The following is a 25,826-nucleotide window of genomic DNA, read 5'->3' as shown; positions in this document are numbered from 1 at the left end:
CAGTCTAAGGTAACCAATAGAGGGTTGTGGTCTGATATTGTCCTGGCGAGATACTCCGCTCGCACCACAGATGGCATCATCAGCGGGGAGCACAGTATTGCATCCAACCGGACATGTAGCTCATGTACACTAGAGAAGTAGGAGTAGTCCCGATCAGCCGGGTGTCGTATACGCCAGGCGTCCTTCAGATTCCAACGTTCCTGCCATTCCAGCCTGCCCTTAGCTAACCTGTGAACCGGGGAATCATTGAGCGGGGGATGGGATCTGTCCAATGAGACATCCGTCACCGAATTAAAATCCGCTCCAACCACAACCGGACCAGTCAGCAAGTGTGCTAGTGTCCCCGACAGTTTCCCTAAGAAAATCAGTTGTTCCGTGTTGGGTGCATATATGCTACATAAGGTGATGTCGCGGCTCCGTAGTCTGCCCGCTATTGCCACAAATCTACCTTTCGGGTCATTTACCTCTGGTCACCTGGAATGGCACTCCAGCCCGTACCCAGATCAACGTCCCTCTAGCGTATGCGGAGTAGGCAGTGCTAAACACTTGACCTCGCCATCTGCGCTGCAATGCCAGGCCTTCTGTTGCTGTCAAGTGTGTTTCCTGGAGAAACGCAATCTGGACCCCTAGTCGCCATCATATGGAGCCCCCTCACGTTCCAGGTCATACATTTCAAATTATCAGTTTCAACCATTGTCCCACTCCATCTCGTAGCTGGCCAAGCCGGCCGATGTCTTTGCTTCAGTGGTGGGACCCTCCCAACAATTCCCCGCCTGCCCTTACCCTCCCTACCTCCCAACATTAAATTCTAGCATCTGTTGCGAAAGAACATCCCCAACAATTACCCCTCCTCCCCCCCCCCCCCAGAACAGGACCCAATAGCGACCTATCAGACCCTGTCCGAACAGCCCTCATTCAACTTTAACTCCCGTCTAGCCTGCAGTCGTCACTGCAGGAGCCTTAAGGGCTTATAGGGGTTGGCTCTAGACCAACAGGCAGCTGCGTAAACCGTAACCCTCACCCCTATGATCCCCCATAAAAGGTGTGCGGCTATCCCGCTTTCGATAGCAGTCTCTTGTTCCGTACCCATCAAATTCGAATTGTCAACAAAATGATAGAGTTCGAGATCTCACGTGTCAGGCATCCAGGATTTCGTCTGCTGAGTTCGGAGTCACTTTCGGTCCCTTGGCGCCTTGCTTCTCCGATATGTCCGTCTCCGAGCCCGTGTGATTTCCCTCAGAATCTGTGCCGTGTTTCGATAAGGACGGGCTAGCGCCCGATAGCTCCACCACTGCTTGCAGCGCTGCCTTACGCTCTTCTACTGTTTGAGACGCCGATGGTGTTCGGGTGTCCCGCCGCTTCCTGCGGAGTCTCTGCGATTTTTGCACCTGCATCGATCTCTGCATCTCCTTTTCCTGCTGTCGTGTGCTGTCCGTCCCCGCATTCTAGGTTTCGATCCATGTCCAGGCCTCCTCTAGTGTGTGGAAGAAATAAGCCGCGCCGTCCATCTCAACTCGCAATTTGGCCGGGAAGAGCAGGGAATATTGTATACCCTCATCTCTGAGTGCTCGCTTAACAGAGAGGAAAGGCCAGTAGCTGTTGCGTTTCGTAGGTGTAGTCCGGGAACAAGGTCACCTTACCATTGTCCACTTGGTATGGGCCTGCTACTCGGGCCTTTTGAAGCAGCAAGTCTCTATCTTTGTAGTAGAGCAGCCTTGCTATAACCGGCCTAGGTGGTTGGCCTGGTTTAGGAGGCCTGGCAGGGACCCGGTGTGCTCGCTCAAGTGTGAAGAAAGGTGACAGGCCCTCGCGGGCCACTGTCGTCCTGAGCCAGGAGTCCAGGTAGCCGATCATATCTGCCCCTTCAATTTTTTCCGGAAGGCCGACCAATAGGATGTTATTACGCCTATTCCTGTTTTCGGCGTCCTCGGCTCTCCTCTCCAGCGTTGGTATTCGGGCCAGGGCATTTTCCATTTTCCTTTCCAGAACTGAGTGAGCGGGGGTCAACTCCTGCAGCGCCACTTCATTTTGCTTGACTCGGTCCGTTAACTTAGCATGATCTGCACGGAGTAGCCCCAACCCAGATGCCACCTGTGCGATGTCCTGTTGCAAGGCATCTTTCGTTGCGGTTATGGCCTACAGTATGCGGTCTTGTAGTTGCTGGAGGTCCGCGGGCCCCGATGTGGTAGGGTCCTGCGTCTCTGCAGTCGCTGTACCATTCGTTTTCCCCTTGGGTTTCCCCATGATGAGTCTTCTCACGATTCTAGCGAACCTCCAATGCCGCCTGGGGAAGCTCAGGTCTGATTGTGTCGTGGGGGAAGGGGCCCGCACATCGGATTCACGCCACCTCGGGCACTCTCTGGAGTCAGTCGTCTGCACAGCTCTGATCACGGTGATCTCCGGGCACAAGCGTGTTGTTCTCCTCAGGTGTCGGTCCCCGTCAGCTTCGCTGTCCTACCTGCAGCTCCCAGCTCAGGACTTCTCTGTATTAGGCCGGTGCTTCCAACCCCTCCCCACACCAGCGTGGTGACACTTAGCAGTGATAAGGTGGGTCGGTCACTCAACTGTATACTTCACTGTCCTCATCGGCGGGCCTAGTCTCTGCATAGGGAAGCCGTCTGGGGGATAAGATACTTCTCAAAAGTCAGCGTATTCGAGGCTTTCCAGTGCCCCCAATCTTCCTTCTTTCTGACCTAGCCTCTAATTTGCCCTCCCGGTCATTCAGGGGCCCCTTTGTGTATTTATTGCTTCCTCCTGGTACCTGGCGGCATCACAGACCTGTATTCAGCTCTCGCCGATATGCGCTCCCCATTTTAGGGCTCGGTGTCCTAACAAGGGGGGGGGGGCGGGGGGGGCAATCAGCGGGTCGTGTTCCAGCCCCCAAGTTCCCTGGCCACAATGCGGGTAGTGCAGGTCGGGGCCTAGCGCATGTCCTCCTGCCTCTTGTCGCGGTACCTCGTTGAGCTCTTGGCTGGCAATCCTCCCCGCCCAGTTCTAGCGACCTCTGTGCAGAGCTCCACTGTTTTCTGTTCACGCGTTAGGGCACACTCCTACTGCCGAGCGGGTCGTTGTATCCCGGTTCCGTCCCTCGTCCGGCAGTGCCGCCCCGCTCATCACAGGACACCGTCAACCAGCTCTCCCCCCGTCTCACCGCTCGTACTGGTTGCCTTTCCGTTCTCCCGCTCTCTGGCTCGGCGCCGGGTGGGTCGCTTCACTCTCTCGCCTCTCAGTGCCGTTCGCCCTCCTGCACCACGCGGCATTTGCGCTCTTCCCTGCCAGGTCTTGCCAGAGCCCCGCTTACTCACGCAGGTCGCCGCCCTTCAGGGTTCGATCAGCTCGCGGGCGCCATTTTGTCCCTGCGCCGGCCAAAGATCTCTCCGTCCTCACTCCTTTGCCCAGCAGTGTTCGGGTTATTTCGTATGTGCCAGACGGCGCCGCTGGGGTCCTGGTCTTCTCCTTTGCATCGATGACCTTTTTCTCGCGGTTTGCCGCACTATAATCAGGATAATTGAGGGATCAGGCGCGGAGCTCCGAGCTCACGCCGCCATTCCCGTCGGCGGTCAAGCCACGCCCCCTTGTTTTGAGCCTTCATAGAAGAAGTTGCACAGTTTAACCACGGTTCCTGCAGTGTTTTAAAAAAAAAAGAAATAAGACTGGAAACGAAATGTAAACCTCTTCATGAGTGCTTTACGATGCTTAAGGAAACATTAATTTGAGTGTCCGATTCTTGGACAATTTCCCTTGGGCTAAAATATAGTTGACTTTTGAATATATGTTTTAAATAGGTTTACTGCAGGAGCCATTCCGCGATACTTTAATTGCGCTTAACAGCGCAACATGATTGGAGCGAGGCTGTTAAGGAAGAGATCCATAAGCGTGCGCTCACGCGCGAGGAAGGTTTTGAAAATAAACAAAGCCAAGTGATTCACAGGTGTGCGCTCACACGCGAGGCACAGCGCGAGGTAGCAGAATAAGCACTGAAAGAGTAGAATTTTCAAAGCCAAGTGATTCACAGGTGTGCGCTCACACGCGAGGCACAGCGCGAGGTAGCAGAATAAGCACTGAAAGTGTCAAAGAGTAGAATTTTCAAGATTACAGAGCCGTCGCTATTGCGCGATTACCGTGAAGCTCAAACGCCACAATTTAAGAAGATTAATACATTATTCGAAATTAATCTTACCTGTGTGATCGCATGTGTCCATCTTTTTCATTAGAAGAGTTCTACTGCCCTCATGAGGTGCTTTCCATGTTTAATGCGAGCACGACTATCTATATTGCGAAAAGACAAACTTCTACTGTGAATCTGCATCCGTAACCACGACCCCGGACTTCCTTTGTCACACCGTTGGGGGCTTTCCGCTACTGCCGCATGCCGTTTGGGTTAGCTTCAGCTTCCGCGGTGTTGCAAAGGATGATGCAAGACATATTTCAGGGAATGCAAGGAATTTTGTGTTTCCAGGATGACATAATGGTAGTATTAAGATCCTTTAAGCATCATGCGTTGTTGTTTGAAGTTTTGAAAAAGATTGCTGAACATGGATTAACCATAAAAAAGGAGAAATGTCAACTGAGAAAGGAACAGGTAAATTATCTGGGTCATGAAATTTCTGCCAATGGGATTAGACAGAAAAAAAGTATTGTAAAGGCAATTGTTGGCGCTCCTCAGCCTACTGATAAGGAATTACTGAAATTGTTTCTTCGTCTTGCCGAGTATTGTTCTAAGTTTGTATCCAATTTTTCCGATACTGTTGCGCCTATGTGAGCTTTACTAAAACAAGCATTTGCAATGCAATAGGTCTCGCATTAGCAAAGTTTGAGCTATTGGTATTGTAAATGACAAATTTTTTATTTATGTGTTGGTTTTGAAAATAGCAAAATAGCTTTGTCATTTACAATGCCAATAGTTATAACATTCACAAATGTGACACCTATAGCATTTGTAATACAATATGTATTGTATTTACGTGACTTTCATGAAATGAGATTACAAATAACAGTGGCTTTTATTATTTTTAATAATTAATACTTAAATAAAAGTTATTGTAATTTATAATGACAATAGATTAAACTTTTGTAAATAACTTTTGTGAAGATTATGTTCAGTGTATTTTATTGTGACGAAAATCCAAGAACGGAAGTGAAATATTAACATCTTTTTTGTGACATTTGTAATAAAGCTTGAAACATTGAGAGAACATATTTTAACCAGTCGTTGTTGAATGGTTGCACAGATTGATGCTGTGATGGCACTGAGTGATGTTGTGGTGGCAAACGAGTGATGTTGTGGTGGCAAACGAGTGATGTTGTGGTGGCAAACGAGTGATGTTGTGGTGGCAAACGAGTGATGCTGTGGCATTCAGTGATGCTGTGGTAGCGCTTAGTGATGTTGCCCCTGAGTGATGCTTTGGTGGTGCGGAGTGATGCTGTATGATATGCTATGTTTTGCTATCCTATGTTTTGTTTTGCTATGCTGTGTTTTGTTATGCTATGCTATGTTTTGTTATGCTATTCTATGTTTTGCTATGTTTTGTTTTGTTATGCTATGTTGTGTTAAGCTAGCCTATGTTTTGTTTTGCTATGTTTTGTTATGCTGTGTGTTGTTGTGTTTTGTTATGCTAGGTTTTGTTATGCTATGCTATGTTTTGCTATCCTATGCTTTGTTTTGTTATGCGATGCTATGTTTAGTTTTGCTATCCTATGCTTTGTTTTATGCTATGCTATGTTTTGTTATGCTATACTTTGTTATGCTATGTTTTGTTGTGTTTTGCTATGCTATGCTTTGTTAGGCTATGCTATGTTTTGTTATGTTATGTTTTGTTGTGTTTTATTATGCTATGCTTTGTTTTGCTCTGCTATGTTTTGTTATGGTAGGCTATGTTTTGTTATGCTATGCTGTTTTGTGTTTTGTTAGGCTATGTTTTATGTTATGATATGTTTTGTTTTGTTATGTGTGTGGGGTTGTGTGTCGTGGGGTTGTGTGAGTGGGGTTGTGTAATTGTGTGTGTGTGTGTTGTGGGTTTGTGTGTGTGGGGGGGCTGTGTGTGTGGGGGGGCTGTGTGTGTGGGGGGGCTGAGTGTGTGGGGGGGGGTTGTGTGTGTGGGGGGGGGTTGTGTGTGGGGGGGGGGGTGTGTGTGTGGGGGGTTGTGTGTGTGGGGGGGTTGTGTGTGTGGGGGGGTTGTGTGTGTGTGGGGGGGTTGTGTGTGTGTGGGGGGGGGGGTTGTGTGTGTGTGTGGGGGGGTTGTGTGTGTGTGGGGGGGGGTTGTGTGTGGGGTTGTGTGTGTGTGGGAGGGTGTGTCTTGTTACATGTGCGGTTTTGAAGAATGAGCAGGGCATCATATTCTGTCCTCATACTTATATAGTTGCCACTTTTGTTCCTTTTTCTAGCATATAGATTAAGAATATTTGAGTTAGAGCTGTTGGCTTAGAAAAGGACTATGCTTTTACTTTTGCTTTTTTATTTGCAACAATAAATAGAGTCCTCGCACGCAAAGGCACCCATAAATAAATCGACCTATATGCAATAACACAAGAAAGCTACCTTGGAGCGATAACATGAGTTAAGTTGAGTAAAATTACCAGTAGTACAGTAATGAAAAGAGTTTCTCAGTGTAAAAATAAACTCAAATAGATAGATTACGTTTATATAGCTTATATAGCTTTTTGCATTTTTCTTCGGAAAATAGGGGCCCTTTCAACTATGCAGCTATCAAATGACAAGACATTATTAATTAATGAAGGGTAAACCAATTTTGACCTTCCGTCCTGAGTTCTTGTCCTAAATTTTGACCATTTGTCCTGAATTTTTACACTGAGCGTCCTGAATTTGCACCCATGGCAGTTAGTCACCCTACTGCAGCCCCGTACCCGAGGTGCATCATCAGAGCTGTGTGAATGATAACAGCTGTGAGCCCCGTGCCTGAGGTCCATCATCAGAGCTGTGTGAATAATAACTGCCGGCAGCCCCGTGCTGAGGTGCATCATCAGAGCTGTGTGAATAATAACTGCGTCAGCCCCGTGCCTGAGGTGCATCATCAGAGCTGTGTGAATAATAACAGCTGTGAGCCCCGTGCCTGAGGTGCATCATCAGAGCTGTGTGAATAATAACTGCGTCAGCCCCGTGCCTGAGGTGCATCATCAGAGCTGTGTGAATAATAACAGCTGTGAGCCCCGTGCCTGAGGTGCATCATCAGAGCTGTGTCAATAATAACAGCTGTGAGCCCCGTGCCTGAGGTGCATCATCAGAGATGTGTGAATAATAACAGCTGTGAGCCCTGTGCCTGAGGTGCATCATCAGAGCTGTGTGTGAATAATAACAGCGGTGACCCACGTTCCTGAGGTGCTTCAGAGCTGTGTGAATAATAACTGCCATCAGCCCCGTGCCTGAGGTGCATCATCAGAGCTGTGTGAATAATAACAGCTGTGAGCCCTGTGCCTGAGGTGCATCATCAGAGCTGTGTGAATAATAACATCTGTGAGCCCCGTGCCTGAGGAGAGCATGGCGGCTGGCGTGAGTTGTGGCGTGTTGTGCACTACCAAAGGCACATGTTGAAAATAAAGTAAATCACCAAAAATCTATGGGGTGAGCCTACGCACACAGTTACCTTGTGTCTGTGTGCGAGCACGGTGACCATTAGGCGGTGCCACGCCCCGAATCAAATTAAACAAGCAGGAAACGGAGCATGCTGGCAGAGGCATCGGATTAGGCAGCATTTAAAAAAACAAGCTCTTGGCATTGCTGTGGGGGTGCGGGGGAGAGCATTCGTGAAGGCGGGGGAGCGGATCCCTTTGAAGCACGGCCTCGCGGCCGTGAAAGTGAAACAGCCTGAGGCCGAGCGCACGCTGGGGGAAGCTTCAGGTGCCTGTGGGAGGGAGGCTCATGGCTTTGATGTGGACGCACGATCCGCCCAAGTGCACCACACGAACTGTCCGAAATCCACAATGGTTTCAGACCTTGGTTTGCCCTCTATATCTCTCGCCATCAATGTGCAAGCGTATTGGCAAGCGAGACCTAAAAAGTAGTAATAATCAAGTGGAATTCGGCATGTGAATCAGCATTCAAAACTGTTACGGTGTCATTGGTCAGTGCGCCCACTTTGGCTCACTTTGATGTTAAACAGAGAACTATGTTGACAACTGATGCTAGTGCTGGACTGGGCACTGTGTTGACTCAGGATGGATGACAGAGAGAGTGATTGGGTTTGCATCGCGTCGTTTGCAGGGTGCAGAGAGATCTTATTCTGCTATTGAAAAAGACGCCTTGGGTTGTTGTTGGGCGATGAATCGTTTTAGATATTATTTATGGGGATTGCTTTTCGTTCTTAGGACAGATCACAAGCCATTGCTGCATATTTTTAAAGGTGGTAAGGGGTTTGAAGGGAATGTGACTCCCCGAATATCTCTATGGTTGTTTGTGATGGATTTCAATTTTTGAATCAATTTTGTCAGAGGGGAAAGGAATGTCATAGCCGATTGTTTGTCGTGTATGCCATTTAAGGAAGAGGATGGGCATTCTTCTTTTATGATTGAGGTAGACTCTTTATCTACTGTTTGTGATGTAGAATTGGCTTTAAGACAAGAGGAGTGGAGTGAAGCTATGAGTGCAGATAGAGAGTACATAGAGCTCAAAGATGCTATATGTGGTGGTTGGAAAAATGTTTTGGCCTTAAGTGAGAAATTGAAACAATATGTAATGGAGAAAGATCAGCCGAGTATTCAAGTGGATAAGGTCTTGAGGTGCAACCGTGTTGTTCTGCCAAGAATGTTGAGGGGGAGATTGATTAAACTTGTACACGAATGACACTTGGGGAGAAGGATGGGCAAAAGGAGATTGAGGCAGAATTTTTGGTGGCCTGAGATGGATAGAGAGGTGGAAGAGATTGTTAGAGATTGGCAGGTATGTAGATAAGAGTAGAGTGATCCGTCAACCTCCATTGGGCTGTCTGTGGGTTCCTGATCTACCCTGGGAGAAGTTGGCGATGGATTTTTGGGACCCATTGAAAGATTTGGTGTCAGGAACAGAGTTTTAATCGTTTTGGTGGGATTACCATAGTAAATGGTTTGGAGTTAAATCTGTGGAAAATATTACGTCTGCGAGTGTGATTGAATTTTTGAAAAATGTGTTCTTACAGAAAGGAATACCTAAGACTTTGGGTACATACAATGGTGTACAGCTGGTTTCTACTGTAATGATGAAGTTTCTTACAGGATTTGGAATTAAGCATGATAAGAGTGGCACTATTTAGACCACAGGCAATTGGATTAGTTGAGAGGGTTAATCGTATCGTTCTGGACAACATCCAATTGTCTTTAGCAAACGGATTGTTGAGGAAGGAGGAATTAGTCAAAATGATGTGGGCTCATAGAGTGACTCCTCCTTCTGTTACGGGTGTTTCGCCTTTTGTGGCTTTGAAAGGAAGAGAACCTGCAACTAACGAGTCTCCTGTGTGGTTGCAAAAGAAAGATCAAGTCTGAGTAGATCGTGAACGGATTGCAGCAAGAGTTAGAGAATCTCATGAACGCAACAATGATGATTGTGACAGGAGAAAGGGGGTGAAGGTTGTTGGAATTAATTGTGGCGATTTGGTGGTCACTAGAAGAATGGCATTTGTCAAACAAGCATTTACAATGCAATGGTCTCGGCATCATTAAAGGTAGAGCTATTGGCATTGCTCATGACATTTCTTTTTTTTTCTTTAAAATCATAAATAAATGGCATTGTCATTTACATTGCCAATACACAGCACTCTGCACTCAACAGCACTCACTACTCTGCACCTGCACTCACAACTCTGTGCACTCACTACTCTGCACCTGCACTCACAACTCTGCGCACTCACAACTCTGCGCACTCACAACTCTGCGCACTCACAACTCTGCGCACTCACAACTTTACCGCCTGCTTTCAAAGAGGAAGCAGTTTCCATTCTAAGGAGCTCTGACAGTCTTATAGTGTTGAAGATGTCAGCAATGTGAAGCCACTTCTTGCCATATGCTTACAATTTGGTGAGCGTTGGTTTGGATTGGAGTCCTACAGTCCATCCACAACATCAAATACACAGTGGCACAAGTGTCAATGAGGGAATCAGTTTGGATGATGTATAGTTGCCACCTTGGTTTTGTTTGTTTCTCACGCCTGCCACTTTTTGTAAGAGCTGAAACGAGGTGCAGGCTTTAGGCAACTAGGTGGTTCAGAGATTTCAGTGATTTTATATGTTAGTTACAATTACAGGTTGTGTGCGCAAACCTAAGGATCCCTCAATTGACAAATGCCAAGGGGCTGTTTGGATGTAGGAATAAATCACAAATTGCACATGCCTCAAATCCATTTAAAAGAGCAGTCATGATAAAGAGTTGCATGTTGATGAAGAAAACTTTAAGGTGTGCGGAATTGAAATGCGTGGAGGTGGTCATCAGGGATGAGAAGCAAATAGCATGGCTTAAGAATTAATGTAAAGTGGGGCTGGCGTGGCGCCTTCTCCACAAACTGTGTCTGTTACCACCTTTTGCTTTTTTCCCCATGCACAGCATTAAGGGTAGAAGTGGTCAAATACAACTCCACTTTCACTTGTGAAAATTTCCCGAGGCATATGGGACTGACTCACTTAATATCAGAAAGTCTGGGAAACATCTCCAGAATAAAGTCAGCTACTTACACCACTCTGCTTCCTTTTCGGATAGGTTTGGGGGAAGAGACTCGGGGGGAGAGACTCGGGGGGGGGGGGCGGGGGAGACGGGAGAGACTTGCGCAGGGGGAGATGGGAGAGACTTGCGCGGGGGGGGAGATGGGAGAGACTCGGGGGGGGGAGAAGGGAGACTTGCGGGGGGGAGAAGGGAGACTTGCGGGGGGAGGAGGGAGACTTGAGGGGGGAGAGTGACTTGCGGGAGGGGGGGGAGTGACTCGCGGGGGAGGGGAGAGACTCTCGCGGGGGAGAGACTCGCGGGGGGAGAGAGACTCGGGGGGAGGGGGGGGGGGGGGAGACTCGAGCGGGGGGAGAGAGACCAGCATAATATCCTACATGCCTATAAAGCGCTTTGCAGCCGCCCGTAAAGCGCTCTCCCATACCACGCGGTGCTCCCGGGATAGAGCGCTCGTACCTGGGGTCAGACTACTTGCCGTCCTTAACCGCCCGCTTACCTTTACATCCCCTACATTTAGGGGATAGAAAGGCACTCACCGGCTGTTCAGAGAGGCGGCGGCTCCTCTCTGCCGCGGGCAGGGCTGCTGGGCTTCGGCTGGGGACTTGCTTCTTCTCCAAGATAAGAGCGGCAGGGCGGCTTTGCAGAGTGCGCTCCGCGGCTCCCTGTGGTGCCCCCAATGCCTGTCTGCCCACAGAAAACGAGACGGCCTGATGTGTACACACAGAGACTGCCAGGTGGAGGAGACTGCGACTTCTTGGGGCGGCTGTTGTTGAGAAATGGCCTAAAGAAAAGCGCCGCCATTTTCAGATTCTGGGGCGTGTTTTTTGCGCCCTGAGTGACAGACGATGTCACAGGGCTAAAGAATGCAAAAAATCACGCCCCCGAATCCGAAAAGGACGGGGCTACATCGGAGTGATGGATCTCTCCTCCAATGGCTGGCCTCCGTTTAGGAAACCAGCCAATGGAGGAGAGACGGGCGAGGGAGGCGGGTTCCAAATCCCTACTAAGTAACATACGATCTCCTCCCGGAAGCTGGCAAGCCAGCATTTCCGGTCCTCGACCGAAAAAGGAGAGAGCAAGTATTCAAAGCCACAAAGAGTGGTAAAAGTGATGAATTCTGTGGTTACTTTGGATGATGGAAAAGAGTGGAGCATGGGTAGCCTGTGTAAGGTTAATATTCCAAATTCACCTGAATAATTGTTTCATTATTACCAATTATATTGTATGGATTTATTTTTCTCTCTATTGCTTAATGATAATTTTACATAAGTTTTAAGTTAAGTTCACTTTTTTCATTATCGTTTGTATGCTTAGTTTATCAATTTTGTATTGAATTTCCTTGTAAGGGGGAGATGTCTTTCTTCCATTATAGAACTTGGTGATGTCATAGAATGACATCACTAAGAAGTTCTAGGAAAGAGAGTTGGTTGGAAGAAGCTGGAGGTCGCTGTACACGTTTGAAGGAGTACTTATGAAAAAAAACCTTTCACCTACTAACTACTGTGAGCGTGGTTACTACAAAGGCTCTCTGAAATCTGGCGATTTTAACTATCAAATAAGATCTGATCTAGGCAAAAGAACTGCTCAAAGGAAATGGGAGCTGGGTACTAGGATGAATGATTTGAGGAGTAAAGGCGCTCAGGTTCAGATGAAGTTCCCAGCAATGCTCAAAATTATGTGGCGAAATAAGATGTTTAATATCGGTAGTACAGGGGAGGTTGATACCTTCTTGGCACAGATGATGGGATAAGCTTTTAGGATCTAAGTATTTATAAGGGGTCCTAAGTCGAAGGAAATAGGGCAGGTGCTAATTATGGAACTACTACAAGCAATAAAGCTGTTTTTCTTTTCTTATCTTTAAATATATGCATTTATCACTCTTTGGGAAGGGGCGTCACAAAGGGCGGATTATATCACCCAAGTAGAAACAGGGGGGTGACCCAGGGGGGTGGGGTAGGGGGGACACTGGGTGTGGGGAGCATAGGGAAACAAAGACAAAAAAATGAGTCCTCTTTTTGCTATTCGCCAATTTGGTCGAGGTTATATATGGGTTCCTTCTGGCTGGGACGTTCAAACAAGGGTTTATATCCAAGAAGATGAATAAGTCTAATAGGGACAGAGTTTGGTAGTTAAAGCATGGATGGGTTCAAATTGGTAAATCTTCTTAATGGTTTGAGAAATAAGAGGACAGTGGCGCGGGTGATAGAACATCTTAACAATAGTGAGGCTCAAATTATAATGCTGCAAGAGACCCATCTGGAACGGAGGGAGTGTGGTTTATGTTTTAATAAGTTACGGTGGGTCCAGGAAGTAGTGTGCTCAGACCAGAGAGAAAAGTACTGTCACCATTCTCGTGTGGACTACTTTTTGGTAGATCAGGAGTTATATGAGGATGTGGAGGCGGTATCTCATGTGCGGGCAGTGCTGTCAGATCATTCTTCTGTGGCCCCATCTCGGAGGTCAAATCAAAAAGTGGGGCAGAGAAGGTGTACAGGACTATTTTATCGGATCAAGAGTGCCAAAGGTTATTCACTCTGACCAAAATGGATTTATTCCTGGGAGGCAGTTAAATGATCTTATGCTTTTGATGATGGGGGTTATAGATCCGGCTGAGGTCCAGAATTGACCCTTGACCATAGTAGCAGTGGATGCAGCCAAGGATTTTGACCAAGTGAATTGGGCCTATCTCTGGGAAACTTAAAGTAGCTTTGGCTTCCCGCAGAATATCACGAGGGCTGTACAAAATCTTTACTATCTCCCTAGAGCTAAGGTGCTGGTTAACGGAGAATTGTCAGACTGGTTTACCATCTCAAGGGGCACCAGACAAGGCTGCCTCCTTTCCCCTAATTAGAACTTTTTGCAGATGACTTGATCCTATATACCACCAATCCACAATGCAATCCCTAATCTGATGGAGAAGGCAGAGAGTTTTGGTCTAATCTCAGGATATAAGGTGAATGCGGAAAAAACTGAAATAATGGAGTGTAATCAGAGCATGAGTAGTCCAGGGGCTAAAACTCGAATGACTTATTTAGGAGTACTGATAACACAGAAATTAGAAGATGTTCCCAAAACAAAGTGGAAGAAAATCAGTCAAGAGATAGCTAACCTGCTGCTAAAATGGGCTAACCTACCTCTAAACTTCTATGGTCGGTGAATCCTATAAAAATGATTACCCTCCCCAAAATCACTTTTCTTTTCAACTCAGTCCCATTGACTTTTCAGAAAGAGGATATAGCCAAGCTCCTGGGGATAATTGGGAGTTTTATTTGGGCTTCAAAGGGTCAGAGTATAGCCTGGAAAAAGTTGAGGAGTAGGCTAGAGGCAGGAAGTTTGACTTTACCCGATCTACTGGTGTATTGTTAGGGTTTCCACTTCAAGAATTTTTGTATGCTTGCAAATAAGGTAGATGGATCATCTATGGGTTTGCTTTTTGAAGCAATGTTGGCTGATGTTTCTCAAGGCCAGCATTACTTCCTTTTGAAGTACAGAGATCGAAATTCTTCAAAAAAGTGAGGTTAAAATTGTTGAGGCCTGCCTTAAGAACGTGGGTGTATCTGCGGAAAAGGCTGGGAGTCCCATATTATTCAACACGGGCTCCAATTTGGGAATCTCCGGGTACCCCAATGTTTGAGAGATCAACTTAGTCAGCATTTAAAATCGGGGTGGGGACTATACTTTTGGGAAGACCTTAAAACAGGTTCAAGCATAGTGAGCTGGGAACTGTTAACCCCTTCGCTGCTCATGACGAGCTCAGCTCGTCATGAGGCACAGTGGAGCTGTGCTCATGACGAGCTGAGCTCGTCATGAACAATGGGGATCATGGATCTCCAGCACAGGAGGGGAAACTCTGTTAGCAGCCAAGGTGTTAAGCAACTGCACCAGGAGAAAGCTGATGAGATATAAGTATTATCAACTACGTTCTTGGTGTACAGGACTGGGTAGGAGAGGAAGAGGATTCGGAGCTTGACCAGATAATGAGAACTGATCGATGTGTAAAAGAAGTCTCATTTTGGTTTTGGGTCTTCTTGGAGGCGGATGAGAAGATAAGACAATGAAATCTTAAACCTACGGGCAAATGAGCTTGGGGATAGAGACGTGAAGCAAATCTGGTTTGATTCCTTTTCCATTTTATGAACAGTTGTAAAACATGCTTTGCTCAAACGTAATCATCATTTTATCACCCATAGGGTCTAATGGTCTACAGAGAAGTTATCATAGGCAATATCTAGAACTGCCTAAGGTGTATGCTCTAATCAGCAAATGATCTACATTTGTTTTTGCAGTGCCGGAAGATAGCCTCTTACTGGACCTCTGTATGTGATTTTCTTGGTGAGGTGACTGGTAATCAGATCAAGGTAAGCCTGTGCCTGGTATTTTTTGGGATACATCAAGAGGAGACTGTGCGTATAAACTCAGTTGCTTCCAAGTTTATTTTCTATGTGGTTTTGCTGGTGAGGCGGGAGATTTGTAGGCTTTGGAAAGCAAAAAGTTCTCTATCGTTTGCTGAGTTTATTAAAAGTATTATATATACGAGCCAGTCAGATAAGGCGGGTGACCCAAGGAGTCAAGATCCGGACAATGTTGATTGATTGGAGAGAGAAGGTGAGCGGGTCCTATGATTAAGCAAAACACGCTGTTGGTCTCGGCCTCTCCATGTTTGTTGGTACATTTTAAAATATATATTCAGTAGTTATGATACTCCAATTTTTTTAAATTCTGTGTGATGAAAAATTATATGAAAACAAACTAACACTTTACTTGTTGATGTGCAAATGATAAATGTTTGCTGAAACAGAATTTTTGAAGATTATGGTTTATACACTATATAGTTTTAATCAGGAATACCGTATATTAATGGTAACGTTTTTTGGCCATGTCCATGGGACGTTACAGTCTGTACTGTGCGCTACCACATCATGCTTTAGTAATACAGTTATTTAAAGTTCGCCTTATCGAGCGAAGGGGATGAAGTGGAAACAGCAAAATCCTAGTGTGGAAGTGCTCTTATCTCCCCTCCCTTGGTTACTAAAGGGATAAGGGCCACTCTAGCAAGAGAGTTGGCAGAATGAGGGCAAAAAAAACAAGCATTTGCAATGCAACAGGTCTCGCATTATGAAAGTTTGAGCTATTGGTCTTATAAATGACAATTTTCTTATTTATGTGTTAGTTTTGAAAATAGCTAAATTAATAGCTTTGTCATTTACAATGCCAATAGTTATAACTTCGCAAATGTGACACCTATAGCATTTGTAATGCAACATGTTTTGTATTTACGTGACTTAGATGTATTGATATTACAAATAACAATGGCTTTTAATTTTTTTAAATAATTAATACTTAAATAAAAGTGATTTTAATTTATAATGGCAATAGCTTAAACTTTTGTAAATAACTTTTGTGATGATTATGTTCAGTGTATTTTATTGTGATGAAAATCCAAGAACAGAAGTGAAATATTAACATCTTTTTGTGACATATGTAATAAAGCTTGAAACATTGAGAGAACATATTTGAACCAGTTGTTGAATTATTGCACAGATTGATGCTGTGGTGGCGCTGAGTGATGCTGTGGTGGCGCTGAGTGATGCTGTGGTGGCGCTGAGTGATGCTGAGGTGGCGCTGAGTGATGCTGAGGTGGCGCTGAGTGATGCTGAGGTGGCGATGAGTGATGCTGAGGTGGCGATGAGTGATGCTGAGGTGGCGATGAGTGATGCTGAGGTGGCTATGAGTGATGCTGAGGTGGCGCCGAGTGATGCTGAGGTGGCGCCGAGTGATGCTGTGGTGGCGCCGAGTGATGCTGTGGTGGTGCCGAGTGATGCTGTGGTGGTGCCGAGTGATGCTGTGGTGGTGCCGAGTGATGCTGTGGTGGTGCCGAGTGATGCTGTGGTGGTGCCGAGTGATGCTGTGGTGGTGCCGAGTGATGCTGTGGTGGTGCCGAGTGATGCTGTGGTGGTGCCGAGTGATGCTGTGGTGGTGCCGAGTGATGCTGTGGTGGTGCTGAGTGATGCTGTGGTGGTGCTGAGTGATGCTGTGTGAAGCAGGGGGCAGGGGAGCAATGAACAAGACCGGGGCCAAGAATACTCGGGTTCAATGACATGTTGGCACGATGACTTACTGAAATGGTGACGGTGAAGCAAAGAAAGACTACAGTGGTCCTGTGGTGGTGCTCAGTGGTTGTAAAGTTGTGTACCTCTTGTGTGCAGTAAACAGATGCTCGCGACGGTTCTGATGTATGGATGAATAAAGTTGTGCGAGTCTACTGCGGACTATGATTGGAGCATTGTGGTACGTGAATAAGGAATATATATTGTGCAGAGGTGCAAAGCCAGTGATTAAAGCAGTCACAGGGCCTGGAAGTACACCAAATCACCCCTAAAAGCACCCTCTAAGGATAGAAAATGTCATATGCCTCCATACTACAACAGAGCCTATAGCAAACAGCACCCACAATACACTATGCGAAAGGAAACAAACTCTTAGAATGAAAAGAGTGGATACACTTGGAGGTATAGGACATTAATTAAAATCATTGATGAGGCCTCGAGAAATCTACTCGCCCACTCACTATGGCGAGTCAGATTTTCTCGGGGTGAGCTATATTTAGGGCCTACTTGCCTGTTCTGGCAAGCTGACAAAGAATAGGTCTTCTGTTCACTCAGAAAGTGAAGGAGCAATAAAGCAGCCTTTAAATCCAGTGGTTTGTGGGGAATGATACCTACTCCACTGTAATGCAACATTACACTGAAAGCACAGTTGTATATACCGTTACTGTAACCACTATGGGAAGGCTGAAAGAACGACATTGCAGCACGAAGAACGTAGGGGAATCAAGGAGTGCGACCGTAGACTTTTCAGTTAAATTGGCTCCCTTAAGCTACGAGCTGACGAGCTCTGATCACGCACCCACGCGCCCCGAGAGGTATCAAACCTGAGAACACTTGGCAGCCTGCACAGCAAACCCCGAAGAATCCTACACTCTGCTGAGGAACAATTATTCCGAAAGACCGGTGTCCAAAGTTGGTGCTGCAATCTTGCAAAAACACACGATCTTCGAATAGCGCACACGCTACAAAGACTGCATCTACCATGATGCTCCTGGGGTTCACCTGCTGGTGGGTGGAGTCGGAGTGCGACCTTAGACTTTTCATTTATCTTAGACTGGTTTGTTTCAAGAGTTACAAAGTGTGGTGGTGTGCAATGTGTGTGTTGTGCGTTAGTGTTATTATGGTAGAAAGGAGAGGAGTGCGTTTGTTGGACAACTGCTGGAAGGATCATTATATGTTTGTTAGTGATAAAAAATGGTCTGTTATGTGTAATTACAGCAGGGAGAGTGTGTCTGAATGGGATGTAGTTATGTATGGTGTTGATTGGCGTTGTGTTAGTGATGAGTGTATTAGTTAGCGGTATAAACTAAAATTTAGAACCAATAGGAGACAAGGACCTTACAGCCAATCTTAGCCCTAGTCCAAGCACCCAATCAGTTAAAAAACCCTGATCTCTACGTCCAATAAAGGCCTTAGCCCTACCAGTAGTCCCAACCCAAGTCCAAGCAGCCAATGGTACATGTAGCCCTAGTCTCTACTTCCAATAGAAAGCCTAACAATCTTACTCCCACAACTAGTCCAACAACCAATCACACCAGAAGCCCTAAATAGCTACTTCCAATTAAAGGTCTAGCCCTAGCCCTAGTCCCACCCTACTCCCAACAACCAATAACATAGGAAGCCCTAGTCCCTACTTCCAATAGAAATCCTAAACCTAGCCCTAGTCCCAACCCTACAATGATTGAATCACAGACCCAGAAACCAATCATTCGACACAGTAAATCATCCAGCTCTTCTGGAGACCCTGTCGAAGCGCTCCGGCATCAATGGCACAGTACTAAAATGGTTCACCTCCTTCCTTCAACACCGCTCGCAACAAATTAAAATCAACTCCTGTCTCTCAAAGCCAACAAAAGTCACACTTGGGGTCCCACAAGGCTCGATCCTCTCCCAGTCCCTCTTCAAGGAGCCCCTCACAATCATCTTGAAAAAAGCTGGAGTGAATTACTTCCTTTACGCGGATGGCACCCAAATCTATTTCAAAATCAAGTCTCCCAGCGACATCCAACACCTCAATACCACTCTAACCGAGATCCAAACTTGGTTCAACGTTAACCACTTAAAGCTCAACCCAGATAAAACGGAACTAATCCTATTCTCTCCGAAAAGCAACCATCGCCCATACAAGACTGGCTCAAGAATCTGGATGACCTAAACTGCCCCCTCGTCCAATCTGACTCAGTTAAGTCTCTAGGTATCACCCTTGACAAGAACTTATCAATGGAGGCCCACATCAAAAACTCAATAACAATTCAACAGTTGTCCCTGTAGGAGTTATTTCAACTCTATTTAATGAATTACAATATTGCCACAGAAGTGATCAATGGTTAAACAAGAGCAAGGAAAACAGATTTAAACTGTTTTTTATTACTCAAAATATTTCTTTTATCTTTTTTCGTACACAAATCTAAAATATGGCAACAAAAATACTACTATGTTGGCAAAAGAACTCTCAGTAGTATCAGGCAACTTTTGCTATATACATGAAACAGTAAATATGTTCAAAACAGTACTTATCGCTATACAGTCATTTAGTACTCAAATAATGAAACAGAAATGAGCAAAACGTTGCCAGGCGTCGACGTTTCGGTCCTTAGTTGGTTAAAACAATCCATAGGACCATCTTCAGGACCATGCGCTGCACATATTAATCTAAAAACCAAATGTACATATAAATACCAAGGCCTTGCCACAATAGCATCATCCACCCAGTCCAAATAAGATTGAAACTGAACCTGTGACACATGCCTTAAGTGTGAGACTTAAACTATCCACCAACACCAAAGGACACCATCATTAACGTGCCATCACCATAAGCACACTAATTAACACACATTACACACACAAAATATGGAAAGCAAAAGGGCTTACCCAGGACCTCCAGCCGGAAGTCATAAGGTTATGCACTGCATAAACCTAATGTCTGAACAAAGAAACAGCCATAAGTATCAAGTCACCCAAAGCTCATCTCACTACAAAATGCCAGGTGACACCCCATGTCATCCCACCTACCTATGAATGTAGATGTTATCTCCAGTAATTCGTGTTTCAAATCCAGTAATTCGTTTATTATATATATATATATATATATATATATATATATAAACAAGGGGCGAGATTTAGGCGTTAGTCCAAATCAATCACGACACCTACAAATAATAATCAAAGTAACTGTTAGAACCCACAATCAGGAACTTCTAGCGTAGGTGTGATCTAAAAAGCTAAAAAGCAGACGCCTCTAATCTACAGTCACAAAGGTATAGACTTACTCAATGGCGTGAGGGAAATTTCGCCGTCGTAGACCGCTCCGTATCAGCGTCTCAGCCGAAACCCGGGACACTTCCGTGTATAAACCCTGGACGTGTAATGACGTCACACGTGAGGGGGGGGGTCAGAGTAAGCTTCCGTGTGTACGTATGAGGCCTAATGACGTCCCACGTGACGGGGACCATCTTGGTATAGTGTGAAGCCGCGCAAGTAAGTACTGCTAGCGCGGACCCACACAAATGAGGGTTACAAATATTCATAACATCCCTGGCCATGAATCAGAGGCACGCAAGCTAATAAAACTGAATAAGACCAAAATGAGCTAGTATCAAGGTCTCACAGTAAAGAATATGTATCGACAGTTATCTGATACTACCAATACAGAAGACTTATTCTGCCAGTATCACGTCGGTATATTACTGTGAATGGAATCTAAAAGGTATTAATACCACGATCAATACGAACTTATCCAAAATTCCAAGAAAACTTGACATAAATTATGAAAAGAGTGGGGAGGACCTTGGTGCCAAGGTGATGTGGCCTCAACATACTACACTCTAAAATCACTATCTTGACATAGCCGATCTTCAGAGGTCATCTACAGGACGGAGCCCCGTCCATAAACAATTATACACCATATCTCTTAATAGATAATCAGACCATAATCAGAAACTACCATTTATCCAGAAATGCCAGGAATCTTGACACAAAGTAAGATTAACAAAGACCTTCATTAACTCACATCGTGGCCACAGTATGCCACTCAATGAGAGAATTTAAGCCCCTATCCACCGTGTGACAGGTCCAGATCCACTTATTCTCCCTCAGGGTGAGTAGGCGATCAACATTCTGGCAACGCTTAGTACATTTGATAACATCAATCACAAACCACTGCATTTCATTGGGCATATGTAATTTTTGCTGATAATGTTCTACTAGCGGGGCAGTTGCAACATTACATCTTATTCTAGATTGATGCTGTAACACTTGTTTCTTTACTGGCTGTGTGGTTTTACCAATGTATGATAACATGCACGGACATTGTATGCAATAAATAACGTTCTTAGTGTTACAATTTGAGTGGTGATACAATGTGATATTTTTGCTATTCACAGTACAGTTTTTCAGTGTTTTGGTAGTCCCGCAAGCTGCACAGGAGCCACATGGGAAATGCCCAATCACAGCTGGTAACCCCCATTGTGACTGAATAGTGTTGGGCGATGGTTCATTATAGGCTTTCACCAGATAGTCTCTCAAGTTTCTTCCTCTTTTAAAAGCGAAACGAGGTAGCTCAAGTTGAGGTTCAACTTTACAGATTAAATAAATGCCAGTTCTTCTTTATAATAGTCTTAATTTGATGGGATTCAGAACCAAAACGTAGTGACACAGGTAAGGGGCCTTGTGCTGATCTGAGACATCCCAGTCTTTTCTTTTTATGTCAACAGAGCCTCTCGGTTGTAATACCAGGCCCGCTTCAAAGCCCGTTTCACTAGTCTGCGTGGATAAGACCGCATTACCAGTTTCAGTTGTAGCACCCTGGCCTCGCGAAAATAATCTGTCTTCTTGGTACAGTTGCGTCGAAGACGCAAAAACTGCCCAAAAGGAAGATTATCGCGTAAACTACGCGGATGATGACTCTCATATTTTAAGAGGGTATTCCTCGCTGTAGGTTTAGTATACAGCTTCATAGCTAAGATGTTATTATCGCTATAGATGGATAGGTCCAGGAAATTGATTGTAGAACTGTCACTCTCTAATGTGAATTGTAAATTGCTGTCCTGTCTATTTAACCATTGATGGAACTCTTTCAGTGTAGTCTCTGTGCCATTCCAAATTAAGCAGACGTCATCAATGTAACGTAAGTAATGTCGTAGATTAATGGAATAGGGATTGTTGTTATACACTATCCTTTCCTCAAAGGTTGCCACATAGAGATTTGCTATGTCAGGCGCGAAAATCGCGCCCATTGCCACGCCCTTGACTTGGCAATAGAAGTCAGAGTCAAAAATGAAATAATTCTCATTTAGAGCAATTCTCGCACATTGAACTATAAAATCAGTGGGAACCTGGTGCGGTCGTGTCCGTGTCTCCAGAATATCACTGATTATAGAGAGTGCATCTGCTTGAGGAATGTTCGTATACAGGCTATTAATATCCATAGTTACTAGGATGTCACTGGTTGGATCAAATGGTTGGCCTTCAAGTTTAGTGATCACATCTCTGCTGTCTTGTGTGTATGACTTGGTCAAAGGGACGAAAGGTTTCAAGAAATAGTCGACATATTCTGCTATGGGTTGGAGTATGGACTGGCATCCTGCCACAATGGGTCTACCGGGGGGGTTTTGACTGTCTTTATGGATTTTAGGGAGCGTATAAAACGATGGTATCGTAAAATCCTTTGTATTCATATAGTCAAATTCTTTAGTACTTAACCAAAGACCATCCAGGCCTACCGTTGTTAGTGCTAGGATCTCTTTTCGCATTCTCATCGTTGGATCTCCTCTAAGTTTTTTATAGTGTGTAGGATTATTAAGTTGGCGTAAAACCTCCTTATCATAATCTGTTTTATTTTGCAGGATGATCCCACCCCCTTTATCCGCTGGTTTCACTATAAGATCATCCAGGTTGGACAGGGACTGTAGCACTATTTTAGCCTCCTTAGAAAAATTATATTTGACATATTTTCTATTCTGAAACATTTGTTGGATTTCTTTAAGTACCACATTTTCAAACGTGATAAGATCTTTCGGCATCATATTGGTTGGTGGAAAAAAGGTTGAGGGACACTTTAGACCACTGATGTTCGAATCAAATGTCGTTTGGGGATTTACAGAGAAGTAGAACTTCAAACATATATAGTGCGGAAGAACTTGTAAAGCTCAACAAATGTCAGAAAAGCATCATTTCTGTTAGTGGGGACGAAAGACAACCCATGACTCAATATCTCCACTTCCTGTGAACTTAACTCATGTGAAGATAAATTGAAAATCGGAACAATGGCCAAACTCTGATTACTTTGCATTTCTGTATCAAGTTCTGGAGTTACCATTCGTAATAACTGTTCCGTGTTTGGCGGAACCCCGGAGTGTACTGGTTCCTGTACCAACCCCTACTGGTGTTCCGGGAACGACCCCTCTGTTGTTGTGCACCCCTCCCTAAAAAAGAAGGGGGGTTATGTCCTCTACCTCCTCTATAGTTTGAACCACTACCTCAATTTAGATTTTCGTCTGAACTTGAGGACCCAGTCTCGGAGAAGGTGATATGTTTGGGAACCTGGTTTGTCTCGTTGTTAGTAGACTTAAAGAAATCTTTTTTTAAGTAAGGATACGTCCGTTCTTTACTATAGTTTTTTAAATCTTTTTGTAGTTTTTCAGTTTTTTTAATGATATTATTTTTTTGGAAGTCAGTAATGATGGTGTCAAGCTTTTTCAGAAACTCCTCAGTATCCATGGCTACAGTATCTTCACGGACCTGTTTCTCTAGTTCCGCAATCTCCAACCTTAATTTGTCAATATGTTTGAGTGCCGTCTCTATACTTAGGACCATCCAGCTTCTAGAACATTTGTTTCCCACAAAGCTGAAGCCAACCTTGTAGTCTTCGTCCTCTACGAAGATTGCTGGTATATTCCGGACTTGTAGTGCAATGGGTATAATATTATTGCTCAAGCAATCTGTTAGTAATTTAGCATGTAACTCAGTTCTTATGAGTTTTTTATGCAGTCGCTCTAGGGTATTACGGGCTGCAGACTGTTGGATATTTAGGGTATTGCCTCTATTTTGTGGTCCTAACAGTGAGGGACCACCAGCCACTTTAGTTATATAATCAATCATCGGTGTAAGTGAGGGTTTCTTGTTCAGACATAGGGAGATGTTCCTCAGTCACAAATTATATACAAATTTACATACAAACAATCCACAAACATATAAATATATACACACACAGGTGGGTACAGAAACAAATCTATGTACACAAGGTGGACAGATGCCTATATACAACAGAAAAACATCAAAAACTCTGCAAAAAGTGTTCTTTTCTCTCTAAAACACCTCAAGAAATTGAAGCCTTTTCTTCCCCATGATGACCTCAAGACAGTAGTCCATCCCTAGTTCTCTCTAAAATCTACTACGGGAACGCCATCCTTACAGGGACTCCATAAGCTCACCTAGCCCCTCTATGGGCAGTGCTGAACATGTCCCCTCTACTCGTATCTGGAGTAAAAAGTTTTGAACACATCACTCCAGCTCTCAACTCCCTCAATTGGCTTCCCATAGAAGGGAGGTGTATTTACAAGCTGGCCTGCATCACACACAAAACCCTTCACTCTACAGCCCCCAACTACCTGAACAACAAACTGGTAAGAGCAGGTCAATCCAGAACACTGAGAAGCTCCAACCCACTCCTTATTCCTCCGAAACTGAAAGAGAAAACCGCCCAATACCGATTGTTTTCTGGCAACGCTCCCAGGATGTGGAACGCTCTCCCTGGAGTCCTCAGATGCAAACCCTCCTTCTCCAGTTTCAAAAGGGACCTGAAACTCCATCTCCTTAACAAATACTTTCCTGACCAACGTCAACTAACCTAGACTTCAATATCCGAGTTGACTCCTCTCTCTCTTGACATTCAATGATAGTTGGTGACCGGACTATGTTTATCACCTTTTTCTTTTTATTGTTCTCTCCCCCTCCGTAGCACTGTTTACTTATTTTTCATTCTGTGTTTTTTATCTTTGGTTCTGATACCTACGGGTCAAGCTAGCGCTATATAAAACTTTTAAAATAAAATAAATAAATACCCTGCAAGTGAGCTTAAGGGTAAGCGAGAACCCAGGGGGCACAAGAAACAATAAGAACCAAAACCTAAACTCCTATGTTTTTAATAATCGTTAAAAGCTGAACGTTTTATAAGTACTTAATTCCAACAACCTTGCACACGCAACCTGCTCCAGCCTCCTCACTCTCTTTTCATTCTAGAATATTGACTACATCTTAAAAATATCCTGGGGCAAACCATTAGGACTGGTACATTAGCGTTATACTAGAACTGATAATAAGCAAATCCACAGCCCCATACACTTTTGAAAGTCCTTTGCAGGGCCTGCGAAGCACTATAGATCAGAGCGCACAACAACTAAAAGAACCTTGTATATCCCGGAAGCAGCAGCCAGGACTACAACAGACGACATGGTGACTGAAGTCCTTTATACCCAAAGGGCCTGCGAGTCTGTACACGGTCCATGTACATACATTCCTGGACAATCCCAACTGCTGGAAAGATGGCCGGTATATAGCTAAACAAGTGCATAAAAAAAGTTCACTAAAATATTCAACCGTGCGTGGGGAGGGTATAGCCCGTCTCTGAGGGGGACTCACCTTTAACCGAGCCACCTCTGAACTCCCCCAGCGACGACGGGGGAGCGGCAATCAGAAAGAGCGAGAGGTCCCAGCTCCTAGGGTCTCTCTTTCGATTCCGAGAGCAGACTCAGCTATAAGCTGATTGGCTGGCGGCTCAGTCTTAACGCAAAGGAATATGATTTGCTGCTCAAGAGCAATGTTCATTGGATGGAAGTTCCTGACGTCAGGGTTATTCGGCAGCCATCTTTGAACGGGCAACAGGTAACATCTAGTGATTTGAAGCGGCGGAACTAGTGGGAGGGAAGAGCAAAAAAAAGGGGCGGGAATCGGGGGCCAAAATACGATCCCATTGACCGCACGTGGCACGGTCAAATCAAAACATTACGGGTATCCTCTTTTAAACCGGTTTCGAGTGGTTTTAACAGGCTCTATAAATTCACTTTCCTTTAATATGCGGCGCTC

The 25,826-nt window shown here is 45.1% G+C and overlaps 1 protein-coding gene across 1 annotated transcript in view; it reads right to left on the bottom strand.

Moving 5' to 3' along the window:
- The window catches only part of LOC147717733 (uncharacterized), a 127,849-nt gene extending 102,339 nt beyond the window's left edge, over positions 1-25,510 (bottom strand). The window contains exon 1 of the mRNA XM_086924512.1: positions 25,383-25,510. The gene's annotated coding sequence lies outside the window, so the exon portion shown is untranslated. The remainder of the gene's footprint in view (positions 1-25,382) is intronic.
- Between the last annotated feature and the right edge of the window lie 316 nt (positions 25,511-25,826).

The sequence above is a fragment of the Lissotriton vulgaris genome, chromosome 5 (genome assembly GCF_964263255.1).
Source record: "Lissotriton vulgaris chromosome 5, aLisVul1.2, whole genome shotgun sequence".
Lineage (NCBI taxonomy): Eukaryota > Metazoa > Chordata > Amphibia > Caudata > Salamandridae > Lissotriton > Lissotriton vulgaris.
Note: the sequence above shows the minus strand (reverse complement) of the source record. Positions and strands in the feature narration are given on the sequence as shown.